Genomic DNA, 15,532 nt, shown 5'->3' with positions numbered 1-15,532 from the left:
GATGGTCCAACCTGTTTCTAATAAATATTCTAATTGGAACTCATACAATGGAATACTATATGCTGTGACAAGAATGAATAAATAACAAATACATACAATAATATGGATGAATTTCAAAAACATAATGTTGAGTGAAAGAGACATAGAAATGTATATGTCACAGATTTCCATTTTTATTAAAGCTCAAAAAGGAAACTAATCTATACGGATAGAAGTCAAAATGATGCTTATTCTTGATGGAAAAGGTAGACAGTGACTGGAAGAGCCTGAGGAGGCATTTGAAGTCCTAGTATTATTCTATTTCTCTTCTCTCTCTCTCTCTCTCTCTCTCTCTCCCTCTCTCGGGGGGAGGGGCAGGGGGAGAGAATCCCAAATAGGCTCCACACTTAGTACAGAGCCCAACATGTGGCTCAATCTCATGACCCTGAGATTATGACCAGAGCCAAAATCAAGAGTTTGTCACTTAATCAACTGAGCCACCCAGATGCCCCTGTTCTATTTCTTGACCAGGGTGATGGTGAAACAGGGGTGTTCAGCTTGTGAATACTCATCAAACTGAACACTTATATGCATTTTCCATGTATTTTATACACCAAAAAATTTACATTTGTAGGAAAAAAATAAAATCTTGTGATACAATAGAGAAAATGTGCAAAAGCAATATTCTTGGATACAAAGGCTGACATTTTTCTGGAAGTGACAAAAGGCATGACTCTGCAGACTCAGAACAACAATGGATCCCAAACAGAATGAGTAAAAAGAAATCCCCACCTGGACATAGTGTAGTAAAACTGCAGCAAACAACAGAGATCTTTAAAGCCACTAGCAAGAAAAAATATATATATTATCTACAAAGAAAGCACAATGAGATTGATTACAGACTTCACAATGATAACAAAAGAAACTGTAAGGCACTGAAATGATACCTTCAAATTACTGAAAGAAGGTAAGTATCAACCTGGAATTCTAAACCCAACTAAAATGCCATCTAAGAGTGAGGACATTCAAAAAAAAAAAAGAGTGAGAACATAATAAAGACATTTCCAAAGAAGTCAAGATTAAGTGTATTTGAGGAAGAAGGAAATGGAACACAGAAGAGTAAGCTACAAAATGCAAAGGAGAGAAATAGTGGGTAACTGAATAAGTAAATCTAATGTCATGGCAAATTTCAAGTGTGCAAAAATAAGAAAGAGAGTTGTTACAGATTGAATTGTATCTCCCCAAATTTCCTATGTTGAAGTCCCAACCCTCAACACCTCAGAATGTGACCTTATATGGAAATAGAATCATTGCAGATGGAATTTGTTTGGCTAAACTGAGGTCATTACAGTAAATCCTAATTCAAAATGACTGGTGTCCTTGTAGAAAGGAGAAATTTAGACAAAGGAATATACACAGCAGGGAGAAGACCACATGAAGATCAAGGCAGAGATCGGGATGATGCCTCTGCTGACCAAGGCATGCCAAAGGTTTGCAGAAAGCCACCAGAAGCTGATGAGAAGCATGGAAAAGATTCTCTCATAGTCCCTAGAAGAAACCAATCCTGCCTTGATCTTGGGCTTATAGCCTTCAGGGCTATGAAACAAGAAATCTGTTATTTAAGCAGAGGAGGAAGGAATCCATCCAGCTAAAAGCCATTTTCAAGAGACACACCTACAACAGAAAGATTTGCGATGATTAAAACTAAAGAGATTTACTATACACATACTAAAAAAGACCTGTCAGAACTATTGTGGTAAATGGAATGGTGACCCCTTCCCCCCACCCCCAAAGATATCCCTGCCCTAATCTCCAGGATGTATGAATATGTTAGGTTACATGGCAGAGGAGAAATAGGTTGCAAATGGAATTAAGGTAGCTAATCTACCCTTTAAATAGAGAGATTATCCTGTATTATGTAAATAGACCTGATGTCATCACAGGGGACCTGAAAAGTGGAAGAGGAGCTGTCAGAGAGAGATGTGACTCCGAAAGAACCGCACAGAAAAATGTAACATTGCTAATTTTGAAGATGGAGGAAAGGTGGATGTGAGCCATGGAAGGAGGTGTCCTTCCAAATCCAGAAAAGGCAAGAAAATAGAGTCACTGCTAGGCCCTCCAAAAAGGAATACAGCCCTGTCAACACTTCAGTCTTAGCCCTGTGAGACCAAGACCAGGGCAGACTCGTCACATACAGCACTGTAAGATATCAAGTTATGTTGTTTTAAGCAACTAAATTTGTAATGATTTTTTGCAACAGCAATACAAAACTAATACAACTACATTAATATAAAGTTAAATATACTTTGTATCCAACTGAATTCTTAAGGATAAACTGGTTAACACCTAACCGTCACCCCAATGTTGTAACAATTCTGCACCTGGATGTCCTTGAATGACCTTGCCTTAATATATGTGAAGCAAATATAAAAGCATTACAGAGAGGAATTGAAAATGTAAGAAATCTCTGAAGAACTGATAGATTAAGCAGACAAAAGGTAGTTAGGATGTAGAAAATCTAAACACACAATTACAACTTTAACTGAACAAGGAGAACCCATTGAACTTTATTTACTTGGCTCTAGTCTTAAATAAAAGGAAATTATGAGATTGTGCTTAAAGAAATTCAGGAGCATGTCTTGATATAAAAGCAATGTTTTAAGAAAAATTGGAAAATGCTACATAGTAAGTATTAGGAAGCTTCAAAATATGAAATCCCATGGTTCTTCTATTTCTATAGTTTCTAGATAACATTATCATGAAAATTCTGAAATATTCTTACAGGATAATTTGAGTTGAAGGATCATGTGATTGTGGTTCGGAACAGCTGAAAAACTGTGAGTTCAACTCAAATTGATGGGTCATTGCGGCTATATAACGTATGGGTGTTCTTTTTGTATCCAGGTGTCACGTTACCTCACCAGCAGCCTAAAAACTGCACAGAAAATACTAAATTAAACAAATTAAAAATTCCTGGTGAATGACCATTGAAAAGGGATGAACCTGGTTTTACAGTGCAGCCAGATGAAATGCGTTCCCTACAAAAGAAAAGTCATCATTCCAAAGTGAAGTGTTCACATAGAAGTAATTATCTTAGCTCTAGCTGATTGCTTGGCTTCATAAAAGGGGCAAATTACCCCAAAGAGTAACAGCTCAAATTAATTTCTTCTTTCAGATCTCTTCCTCCATTTAGAATTGATTCGAATGACACAAGTGTGCCATCTAGCCCAGGAAGGCCTGATCCATTTGTGAGACGTATTCTGTGAAATCATAAGCTGGAAATGCAGAGGATACTAGGTCACCTGAAATTTTCCTTACTTAACTCAGCTTGAAGTTCCCCTGCTTTCAACAAAGCTAGCTGACCACCCATCCACATAACAAAAGCCAAATGAATGTGCAAGAATTGCACAGAAGGACACTCGAAATGCACACTGTGTTGTTATGTAGCTTTCCTTTATTGCAAAACAATAATGAAAAGACACACATCTACATTAGCTTTCGGACATGGGAAGTCCCTAAAATTCTTCATGTTGAGAGCCAAGAGGTAATGGAGAATAAATAGCAGTGGGGTCTTCCAAGCTGAGGTAGCAGCTCTCCAGAGCCAAGAAAAAGCTTGGTCAGATTGGACAATGATGAATACCACAGTTCTACATGGTTAGAAGGTACAACAAAATGGAGCTGGCAATGTGGCAAGATACAAGGCTAAAGAAGGAAGCAGAAGCTGCCTCTTATTTTAAGACAATTGTTCTCAAAGTAATTTAGCATTCATCTGCATCACTTGGAGGGCTTATTGAAACCCAGTGTCCTGGAGCCCACACCCAGGATTTCTGATTTAATGGATCTGGGATGGGGCATGAGAATTACGAGTCTAACAAGATTCCAGGAGATGTTGATGCCCTTGGCCCAGGAAACCTCACTATGAAAATCACTGCCCTGGGATGCTTCTTTAAAAAATAAAAAAATAAAAAAAAGATTTTTTTTTTTTAAATTTATTTATGTGTGAGAGACAGAGAGAGAGGGAGGGAAGCAGACACACAGGCAGAGGGAAAAGCAAGCTCCATGCAGGGAGCCCGATGTAGGACTCGATCCTGGGACTCCAAGATCACTCCCTGGGCTGGAGGCAGACCAAACCACTGAGCCCCTGGGGTTGCCTCCTGAGATGCTTCTATGTTATCTTCAATGTTTTGGAAATAGAAAGGAGTGGAAGGCTTCTGGAGATACGTCATAGATGAACAGTGCTCGGTGCCTACAGAGGGCAAGATTGTGAACCAGAGTCAGAAGGGTGTGCAGGGGCCTTGATGGTGAAGACATTTTGAAATAGTTGAGGTGGGAAAGAAGAGAAAACCCAGACCAGGGGTTCGTAGGTACACAGCTGGTTATTTTAAAAGCGTGGATGAGATTGGAGATGATACTCTGTGGTGGCTAAATGTTATCAGTTGTCTGACTTTCCCTAGCAGGATGAGGAAGTGTAGGGGTAACAGAGAATGAGAAGCAGTGGTTTAGGTACAGGACTAGAGTTTTCCTAATTACTGAATAAAAAGAAGGGGGTAGGATGCCTGAGTGGCTCAGCGGTTAAGTGCCTGCCTTCAGCTCAGAGTGTGATCCTGGAGACCCGGGATTGAGTCCCACATCAGGCTCCTTGTATGGAGCCTGCTTCTCCCTCTGCCTATGTCCCTGCCTCTCTCTCTGTCTCATGAATAAATAAATAAAATCTTTAAAAACAAAAAGGGAGGGTGAGGCAAAAGGAGGTGAAATGTTGGACAGTGGTATGCTATTGTGACTTATAAGAAATATATATTAGGTCACTCAGATGACCAAAGTATATTTCTCATATATACCTGGTCTTTTTCCGAGGTTCCTAACAAATCCCAAAATCCTTGGAATTTCTTGAGCAATGGGAGCATTTTTAAGAAATATTTGGTCTCCTGTCCTTAGTTCCTGAGAAGCTTCAGAGCCATAAAGTGAAATGTGTATCTTGTTATTCGTAACAAGTCCCTTCCCACCACCATAAGTGGGTTTATGTTAATGAGGTGACTTTTGAGAAGCTTCTAAGGATGAGGGCTGGTAGAAAATCAACCCTGGGGACAGCTAGCTGGCTCAGTCAACGGAGCATGCCATTCTTGATCTCAGGATTGTGAGTTCAAGCCCCAAGTTGGGTGTAGAGTTTATTTGAAAAAAAAAAGAAAGAAAAAAAGAAAGAAAGAAAGAAAGAAAGAAAGAAAGAAAGAAAGAAAGAAAGAAAGAAAGAAAGAAAGAAAGAAAGAAAGAAAGAAAGAAAGAAAGAAAGAAAGAAAGAAAGAAAGAAAGAAAGAAAGAAAGAAAGAAAAGAAAGAAAAAGAGGAAGGAAGGAAAGAAAAATCAATCCTGAATAGAGTTTAGAACATTTACTCCCACCCCCTGAATTTCTGATGAGGAGAGAGGTTGGAGGTTGAATCAATCATCAATGGCCAATGAGTTAACCAATCATGACTGTAATAAAGTCTTCATAAAAACCCAGCATGAAAACCCAGTCCAAGAGTTTCCAGGTTGGGGAACGAGAACCTCCGTGCCTGACCCTAGGATAAGCTCCTTTGTTCAGGACCTCACCCTGTGTATTTCAATCAAGCTGTTGATTCCTAGCTTTCAATATCCTTTGTAATAAACTAGTAACCTGGTGAGTAAAAGGATTTCCTGAGTTTTGTGAGCCACTCTTGCAAATCAACCAAACCTGAGGAGGGGTCATGGGAACCTCCACTCCGGAGCCTGTTGGTCAGAACTACAAGTAATAGTGCAGGCTGACAATTGGCATGTGAAGTGGGAAGCAGTGTGGTAGGACTGAGCCCTTCACCTGTGGGGTCTGGTTACCTCTCTGGATAGTATCAGGATTGAGTTGAATTGTAGAACACTCACCTGGTGTCAGAGAATTGTTTATTGTCGGTGCAAGGGAAACCACACCCCCACCACCCCACACATTGGAATTGAATGTGCAGGACGTTCTGTGTCTAAACTACTTGGGAAAGGAAATTAAGACCAGTGTGTTCTGATACACTGATAGAAAAGCCAAGAGCAGGAGTCTGGAAGTCTTGATGACAATGTGTAAACGTGTAGTGGTAGTCATGGAGGGACGGTTGTAACCATAAGTTGTGACTTCAGAGTAATAGGTAAGCCAATGAATCTCAGAGTTAGAGAAGTTCCAGGCTAGGGCAGGAGTGAGTGGATGGGCTCCACGGGCTCTGAGAACCCCTTGAAATAATGGAAAATATTATGTGCTCTCCAAACGATATGTCTCTGAGGGGCCATTCACTGCTTTCATCTAAATTTCAAAAGACTTTCTGACCCATAACTGTTTAAGAGTCAATAGCAGAAGAGAGTGACAGAAATGGACTGGAGGTGATGGTGTCTGGGTTTGAAGAGTCCAGATAACCATGGAGCAGAGCATGGAGAGAAAAATGTTACAGAACTATCTATCACAGCCACTAACTCAGGAAAAGAACAGGTGAGCTCCAACCCCAGGGAACCAGAAGGGGGGCTGGACAAATCGAAAGCATAGCTCCTGGCTCTGTTTGCCAGCACTGTTGATGAATAAGCTCAGACAAAATCTTCACAAGAGAAGCCAATAACACAAGGGAGGGGGGTTTGGACAAAGAAATTTATTTCAGGTGCCAGCAGCTAAGGGAGGTGGCAGGCTCAAGCCTTAATAACTGACCTCTCGGCCTGCAAGATGGACAACTAGAGTTTTATAGAGAGGTTCAGGCAGATACATGCAAGAAAGCAGTCAGGGAGCATGTGATCATGGGTGGAGGTTGGTATGTTCAGCCCATTATCAACGTCAGAGAAGGGAATGTGTGGGATGTGGTCTTCTAGGCATTCCATTGCTATCACGGCTTTTCTGGCCTGGTGGTTGGTATGTTCTGGGTCATTGCAAAACACCTTCACCAGTGCCTCAAGAAAGTGTGATAAGAAATAAGAACAATGAGTTTCAGTTAGAGCACGAATGAAGCAGTCTTCTCTATTTCAGGTTTTAAGTGTTGGGGTCTAGAGTGAAGCACGAGGTCTCACTAACAAAGACTATAAAGCTGGAAACCAAAGAATTAGAAAGCAGAAAAATCACAGAGTAGACAGGTGGTTGTGGTGGTCACCAGAGATAGCAGTTATAAAAGCACTTTGCACACAGCCAGTACTTCTAATTCTATACAGGTTATTTATTATTTTGATTTTATTTTCTGATTACTAAAATCAAAATTCCCACTTTGGAAATTATTGAACATACAGAAAGGTTTTAAAAAATTTGAACAAATATGACAGAACTCAGATTAGATTATTACTGTTAATTCTGGTAGCTTTATGGTAAAATGATGAATAGCCAATGTACCAATGTGATCTTGGTATCTGGAAAGCCAAAAATCAGATTAAAGCAGCCTAAAAGAGGAAAGCCCTCTCTGTCAGGCAGCATTCACTCACAGGGGCCACTCAAACTCACTACTCCAGCTAGATAAGCTTGTGATTACAAAGACATTTATTACTATTATAGAGTCATGCCTACAAATAGTGAAAAAATGCCTGCAGATCTCCAGACTCTTGAGTTTTCAGTTGGACAGATTTCCTCTATAGCTCTAGCCTTTAAGTACTGACATCTAAATTTTACATTATATTTCTATGCTCAGCCCAGAACCCCACTTACAAATTTAAAAATTCATTTAGCGGGTGCCTGGGTAGCTCAGTCAGCGAAGTGTCTCACTCTTGATTTCAACTCAGGTTATGATGTCGGGCTCGTGAGACACAGCCCCAGATGGGGCTCAACACTTAGCTTAGTCGGCTTGGGCTTCTATCTCCTTCTCCTTCTCCCCCTCCCCACTTGTATTCTCTAAATAAATAAATAAATAATAATGTGGGGTTTTTTAATATTTTATTTATTTACTATAAAAATCCTATCTTCCAATACAAAATCTTATTTCCAAGTAGTTGCTTGGAGAAATCATAAGTGCAAATACTGCTTTTAAAATACATCTATATTTTCAATTTTTCTGAGCAGGAGTCTGATTGGTAGATAATCTCTCCATGTGAATAACACACAAAATTTGGATGCAACTCATTTTCTCCAACAAACAAGCTATTCATCATTTAGTGTAAAATCTTGACACTACAAATCCTGTGGTTCACATCAAAGTCCTTTTCTTTGAGTTTAGGGCCTATGGCTTGACTTTTTTCTTCCTCCCTTATTTTTAAACCAAATCATCTGTTTTCTAGTCTGGGTACTCTTAAGAACCACAAGAAGAGGGAGGTGGGTGGGGGATGGGCATTAAGGAGGGCACTTGTGAGGAGCACTAGGTGTTACATATGTAAGTGACAAGTCACCAAATTCTACCCTTAAAACCAATATTACACTGTATGTTAACTAAGTAGAATTTAAATAAAAACTTGGAAGAAAAAAAAAAACACAAAGAAAATCTGGGTAGAAAATCTGAATGCAGATGTTTGTAATTTTTCCCCAATTTTCAACATTAGTTGCCTCACCCACACCCAGTTCAACAGCATTTTTTAGTCACTTGCCTTTAAGTCTTTCCCAAAGCATTCATTAAGTTTTCATCAAAAGAAAGACAATGCTTTCATTTCACCCTCCTATTTTATCAATTTATATATTTCAATAAATTATGTAACTATAACAGATATGTCTGGCATAAACACGTACAGAAATCTGATTCTTGGTGAGCACAAATCTCTACAGGTGGGGCCTTAAGGCACAAATGAGTAAGAAAGTATCTCACCAGAGAACAGACTCTGGCAGCCATATGTTTTAAAAGAAAAGTAGAGAATGTCAGTTAATTCACGAGTCTCATAAGAGGAAGTCAGGAGCATTAAAGGAAAACAGTTAAGAGAGCTTGTTATATATGCCAAAAAACAACAACAACAACAACAACAAAAACCAAACAAAAAAACACAGACCTTACAAATCTATTTTAATGACTGATGTCCAGAACACTGGCAACAGCACCTTCTGGTGAGGTTGTAGAGCAATAGAAGCTTTCATTCATTGCTGTTTGGAACACAAAATGGTAAAGCCACTTTGGAATACAGTTTGGCAATGTTTTACAAAACTGAACATAGTCTTACCATAGATCCATCATGACCCTGCTATGTATTTACACAACTAACTTGAAAGTTTACACCAATAAAAAAAACCCACACTTGAATATTTAAGCAATCTTATTTATTGCCAAAAATTGGAGGTAATGAATATCCTTCAATAAATGACTATATGAATGAACTATCATTAGGTCTTTTCAGTGTAATCACATTTATATGAAATCCTAGAAAAGCCAGAATTGTAGAGATCATAAACAAAACTGTGGTTTCCAAGAGTTTGAAGGGAGTGGGAAGAATTAAAGAGGTAAAATATAGAGAATTTCTTAGGGCAGTATAACTGTTCCATATGATGCTGTAACAGTGGATACATGACACTTTATATTTACGAAAAATATTTTGGTATTCACCAAAACTCTATAGAACTTTACAACACAAAGAGTAAACCTCAACATACACAAACTTTAAACATTATTTAGGTGGTCAGAGTACTCTAGGAAGGAATGGGGAAGGTGTCAAAAGATTCTGTGTTATAAATGTATAAAAAAAAACCACACTGAAACAGGTGGAAGGAAAAAGTCTTTACCTAAATAAATTTAGAAATGAGTAGAGTCTAAGGCAAAAGGAACTGTAAACAAATACTGTACTTTTGTTGAAAAATTTTTTTTACATGGAGATATGGGCTAGCAGTTCTGAAACCACAATGCATGGGGTATAGGAATAGAACAACGAAGTACGTTGATGGTGGGAGCCAGGTCTCTTGCTCTTGGACTGGGGGGTTACAGAGAGCTAAGCAGATCTGACCCATGCAGTAATGTTGGAGATGTATAACCCTCCAAAATATTTAGGAATCCATACTGGTATAAATAATAAATGGATGACAAGAGACAAATCTCCCATGCAGAAGAATTCCAAATAATTTTTAGAGATAAAATGAGAATAAAACTCCTTAAGGATGTGCTGTGCACAATGATTTCCTTCCAAAGAATGCAGCATGAAGAGGGGGAGAAAGAGAAACTTTATGGAAGAGATCCCCAATAAACACTACCCCAGCCATGTGGTCAAGGTCAATATCAACAATCCTAAGTTATGTTGATAATATGTACCCTTGATGTTTTAAGAATGACACTTGACCTCTGTGATCTTCTTCCTCAAAACCTATAACCCCCATCTAATCATGAGGACAAGATCAGAATCTCAGTTTTATAAAATATCTGACAAGTACGCCTCAAAGCCATCAAGGTCATCAAAAATAAGGAAAACCTGTCACAGCTAAAAGAAGCCTAAGGTGACACAATGACTAAATGTAAGTGGTGTTCTGGATGGTACCCTCAGAAAGAGAGAAAGAGAGAGGGAGACATTAGGTAAAACCTAAAAAAAATAATCTGAATGAAGTATGGATTTTAGTTCATAATATACCACTATCAGTTTACCAATTGTAACAAATGCATCCTACTAATGTAAGATGCTAATAATAGGGGAAATTGTGAGTAGAATATATGGGAACTCTATGTGCCACCTTCATAATTTTTCTGTAAATCTAAAATGGGATATAGGGATCCCTGGGTGGCGCAGCGGTTTGGCGCCTGCCTTTGGCCCAGGGCGTGATCCCGGAGATCCGGGATCGAATCCCACATCGGGCTCCCGGTGCATGGAGCCTGCTTCTCCCTCTGCCTGTGTCTCTGCCTCCCTCTCTCTCTCTCTGTAACTATCATAAAAAAAATAATAAAAAATAAATAAAATGGGATATAAAATAAGAGGCTTTTTTTTTAAGTCAGCTGGGTTAGAGAGGCCTCTCACTAGCCAGGAAATCTTCTTTTTTAAGAAAAAATATTATTAAACGACTAATACATACTGATTAAACATCTATTCCTAAATCTTAATCCTACTAATAAAATTACAACTTGACTAAATAGATAGGCCAAACTTCTGTTAAAAATGTGCTGTGTAACATTTGCTAATTTGGAAAAGATGAGAAAGAAAATGTTTTAGCAGAAGAAAATAAATAAAAGATTTAAAATATAGATGCAATTACAGTATAAAGTGGATCATTTATATTCATTCAGCAGAATCACAGAAGATTTTAAATGTCATAGATAGCAATGAAAAGTGACTGAAGAAGCAGTAAGAACCCTGTGTTAATTGTATTAAGGGTTTGTTTTTCTAAATCAAGTGCGGGAATGTATGTGTATTTTTTTAAGATTTTATTTATTTATTCATGAGAGACACACAGAGAGAGAGAGAGAGAGAGAGGAACAGACACAGGCAGAGGGAGAAGCAGGCTCCATGCAGGGAGCCTGACATGGGACTCGATCCCAGGTCTCCAGGATCAGGCCCTGGGCTGAAGGCGGCGCTAAACTGCTGAGCCACCCGGGCTGCCCTGTATGTGTATTTTATAGCCAGGATCCAGACTTAGTCACCCTTTTCCTCCCCTGGCATATGTATATAAGGTGAAATAGCCTACCTCAGCCACAGCAGTATACATACGACCCTGATTGTCCTGATAGTCCTACTGTGATCATGAAACACTGCCGGCCTTTTGTTTTGCCATTACTCTGTTTGACTTTATTATAGGCTACATGGTGGATACGACTGCAGCAGTGGAATGATGCTGTCCTTGAAGGCTGACCCTGTGGAATAGCTTATGCAAATGCTTTGTGTAAGGACATCCTTCAGAACTCTCTCGGATTATATCCCAGAGACCTACTTATACAGTGCCAAATTGTTCTCTACAGAGAATAGTGTGGTGGTCAAGTTCATTTAAATGTAAATGGCTTACTGTATTATAATCCTAGACAATAAGGGAAGTTACATTGTGTCCTAGGTTAAAACAAGGTCCTTGAATGGCACCATCTTACTAGAACTATGCACAGCTACAGATGAGCGGAGTCAATTGCATGCACAAGAACCAGGCTCACGGAACCATAAATTGGTGCTGTGTAATCTGAAAAACTATGAAAAGGAAGCTAAGCTACCTTCCCAGAAGAGAAGAGAAGAAAGGAGAGAAAGTCAGAATGACCCTTCAATTGCCTAGGATACCAGCATTGCCCAAGTGCCTAACCATTCCATGAAAGAAAAAATGCACAGTTTCTGTCTATATAACCTGGTCAACCATGGCTGAGTGAATAGCTTATCAGTAAACTGTAGGCAACCAAGACAGGAATATACTACAGGCAAATAATACAGGGAGGGGCGGTAACCATGGAGAAGGGGGACATCTGGCAGTTGGGATGGGAACGCATCCAGGAAAAGTTGGGTGGAGTTGGTTGGGAGCACCCACGTAATGGTTACATATGGTGAGGGAATACCCAATGCTTAGGGTTTGCGAAGGCTCTGGCTCATTTGGTTTCTTTGTGAGTTGACTGTTACACCCTGAACCATCAATAAGTAAATAGCGTTCACCTCACCACAAAGCTTGCTTGTCTACAGTGTCCAACTAAGACAAAGAAATTATAAGGGCCCAGTCATGCATAACCTACTTCAAACTGTGAATGTCTTGGAGTTCGTGGTCAAGGGATTCATGCCACTGATGGAATGCCCTAAACAATAGCCAAGAGTACTAGGCAATAGTTGTTCTCTGCCGTGTTGATGAGAACATTTTTTTAGAAGTGATTCTTCTAAAACCAAACGTTCTAGAAGCAGGCCAAGGGTAGAACCTTTGGGACACATGCAGAATATAGTACAGATGTCACCAGGGATCCGCTCTGTGCAGCTGTTCAGCTTTCATAGCCACGAGTCTTCTTGGATATTTCTGGGCCAGCATTAGTACCCATGCTCTGTGCATTCCTTATGTTGTCTGCCTAACATTCTTCTTGCCCTTTCTGAGAAAGTAGCTGACCTGGTGTGGAACAGAAGCAAAGGGCTTCATGCTGTGCTATCTCCCTAAATAGCTGTGGTTTGTCTTTAGACTCGCACAGAGCTACACAGCAACAGTGGATCACATTTGACCCTAGTATAGGAAATTACTGGACTAGACTAAGCCTGTCCCCTTAACTCTAGATCCAAAAATCCAGTGGATGACATTAGCACTTCTAAACCTAGAAATGTCCTTGGACTCATGGGATAAGATAGCATCATGGAAAGAGTGCTAAACTGGAATTGGAGGACTTTGTGTCTTATTATCGCCCCTAACTTAGTGATCTAGGACAAGGCATCTAAACTCTGAGCCTTCATTCTTGGAATCTTCAAAAACAGGAGCAGGAATGTCCTGGATGGTGTCCACTGGCTCCTCTAGCTTCCCTCTCCATCCTGCCTTCTGTCCTAGGAGGCTGGCTTGTAGGAATCCCATTAGTCTCTTTGGCCCTCTACCTTCTGGTTGGGGCCCTCCAGCCCCAGGAGGAGGCTAGGAGGAGAACAGAGTGTGAGGCTGGGTGTTTACCCCCTGCTCTTTTCTGTGGGGTCTCCCAAAGGTCACTTCTCTCTAGGGCAGCCCTCTGTCCCGTCTTCTCCCAGCTGCTGGTCTGCTGGGGTAACCACACCACTGTTACTAGCCCTAAGGGATTCCAACATCCTGTGTGGCTTGCTAGCCCTGCCTATGCTTTTGTAAATGCTTTCATTAAGTTTAACCCCCACTGCATGCACTCTCATTTCAGAGTGCAAACTGTTTTCTGCCGTAGCCACAGCTAATACGATGAGCTGGATCAGAGGCATGTGAATATCATGGGGTGCCTCTGAGGTTCAATTTGCACTTTGACTTGAATTTTATGGATGCTAACTAAATCCCATAGAAGAATGAAACCAGTTTCCAGAGCCCCATTTAGGAGTTTTTGGATTTTTCAAAATACCTTGACAGTTCTCTTTGGTTGATGCTATCATGAGTCTATAGAATACATTTCAACTTAAAGGGATATTTTACTAGCAAAATTCTACTTCATTTGTTTTATATACCAGTTTCATATAAAATGTTTTTAAGATTTTGAGAGAGAGAGCAGGTATGAGAGGCGGGGGGAGCAGAAAGAGAGGGACAAGCAGACTCCACACTTAGCCCAGAGCCCAGTACAGGGCCTGATCCCAGGACCATGAGATTATGACCTCAGCTGAAATCAAGAATGAGATGCTCAGGGATCCCTGGGTGGCGCAGCGGTTTGGCGCCTGCCTTTGGCCCAGGGCGCGATCCTGGAGACCCGGGATCGAATCCCACGTCGGGCTCCCAGTGCATGGAGCCTGCTTCTCCCCTCTGCCTGTGTCTCTGCGCCTCTCTCTCTCTCTCTGTGACTATCATAAATAAATTAAAAAATTAAAAAAAAAAGATTTAAAAAAAAAAAAAAAAGAATGAGATGCTCAGCCAACTGAGCCACCCAAGTATCCCCTTTTTATTTTTTCAATGATTTTGTTTATTTGAGAGAGAGAGCAGGGGAAGGTAAAATTTTATTCAAAAAGAGGCTTTAATGCTTTAAAACGTTTGATAACCACTGGTAGATAGCCTCTAGTTCTCTTCCAAAATTCTAAGACTCTAAATATTACACTTTGAGGAGACGGGCAAGACTAAGCTTCTACGCAATGAAATAGGGTGACAGCCGCCAGTGGCAAAAGTATAGAGAGAACTCCACAGACCATTTCCACCCCTGCCCAGGGTGACAGCCACTGGAGATACCTCACGAAGGTGATAGAATTCAATAGAGCATCCCTCCCTACTCCTTTATTTCCTTAGCTGAAACAGCTCACTCTTTTCCTCATCAAGATCTCTTAGTAATAATACTCATAGCCACCTACCATTTCTTAACCTACTACGTGTCAGGCTCTGTATATTTGTATTTGTATTTGTATTTGTAACTGCTTCATATTTGTGTATTTGTAACTGCTACCTGACATTACCACTAATATACAAAAATATAATGCTGGCAGCCCAGTTCCCCTAACCAACGGGAAAGTCCAATCCCCACCCCTTCTGTCCACCACAGTGCTACCCCCATCTACTCCACCTCCTCCAGGAATCTCTGTGCCTCACTAGTAAGGGAGGGGCTTCCCACCAGTCCTGACTGCTTCCTTCTCCTCCTGCTGAAACTCAGTCAAAGGCACTTCACCCCAAGCTAGACGGAATCTTCTTTTAGGTTATTCCCCTGAGCTGCTTCCTTTAAGGTCCAACTCTGCCCTCAGGAGAGCTGGGTTGGGATATTTAGAATGCAGGGAGCCTCCGCAGGGACCAAGAGACACACCTGAACCCCGGACTCTTCACTAACTCAAGGCTGTAGACAGCTTCCACCAGCTGCTACAGGTTACACTCCTTTCTACCCTATTGGTAATTTTAGTTTAGGGTCTTTATTACCTTGTCCCTGCTGAGAGTCCTGAACTTTCTGGAAGAGTGTTCTGAATTTTGACTCTGGGGGCAAGGGGTTAGGGTCTTGGTCTCCAAGGTCCAATGCTCTTCATGCAAGTTGCTCAAGGTTCATCCAGCTCTCTGCTTTCCACAGAGTAGGGGATGGGGAGAGGCCAGTGGAGTGTTCCCAATCCCCTCTTCCACTCCCTGTAGTAAGTCAAGTCTCCTCCGAAGTGA

At 40.6% G+C, this 15,532-nt stretch overlaps 1 long non-coding RNA gene across 1 annotated transcript in view; it reads right to left on the bottom strand.

Moving 5' to 3' along the window:
* LOC144287799 (uncharacterized) overlaps positions 1 to 15,532 on the bottom strand; it is an 84,735-nt gene that overhangs the window by 13,339 nt on the left and 55,864 nt on the right. The gene's annotated exons all lie outside the window — the stretch shown is intronic.

Source organism: Canis aureus, chromosome 17 (assembly GCF_053574225.1).
Source record: "Canis aureus isolate CA01 chromosome 17, VMU_Caureus_v.1.0, whole genome shotgun sequence".
Taxonomy (NCBI): domain Eukaryota; kingdom Metazoa; phylum Chordata; class Mammalia; order Carnivora; family Canidae; genus Canis; species Canis aureus.
Note: the sequence above shows the minus strand (reverse complement) of the source record. Positions and strands in the feature narration are given on the sequence as shown.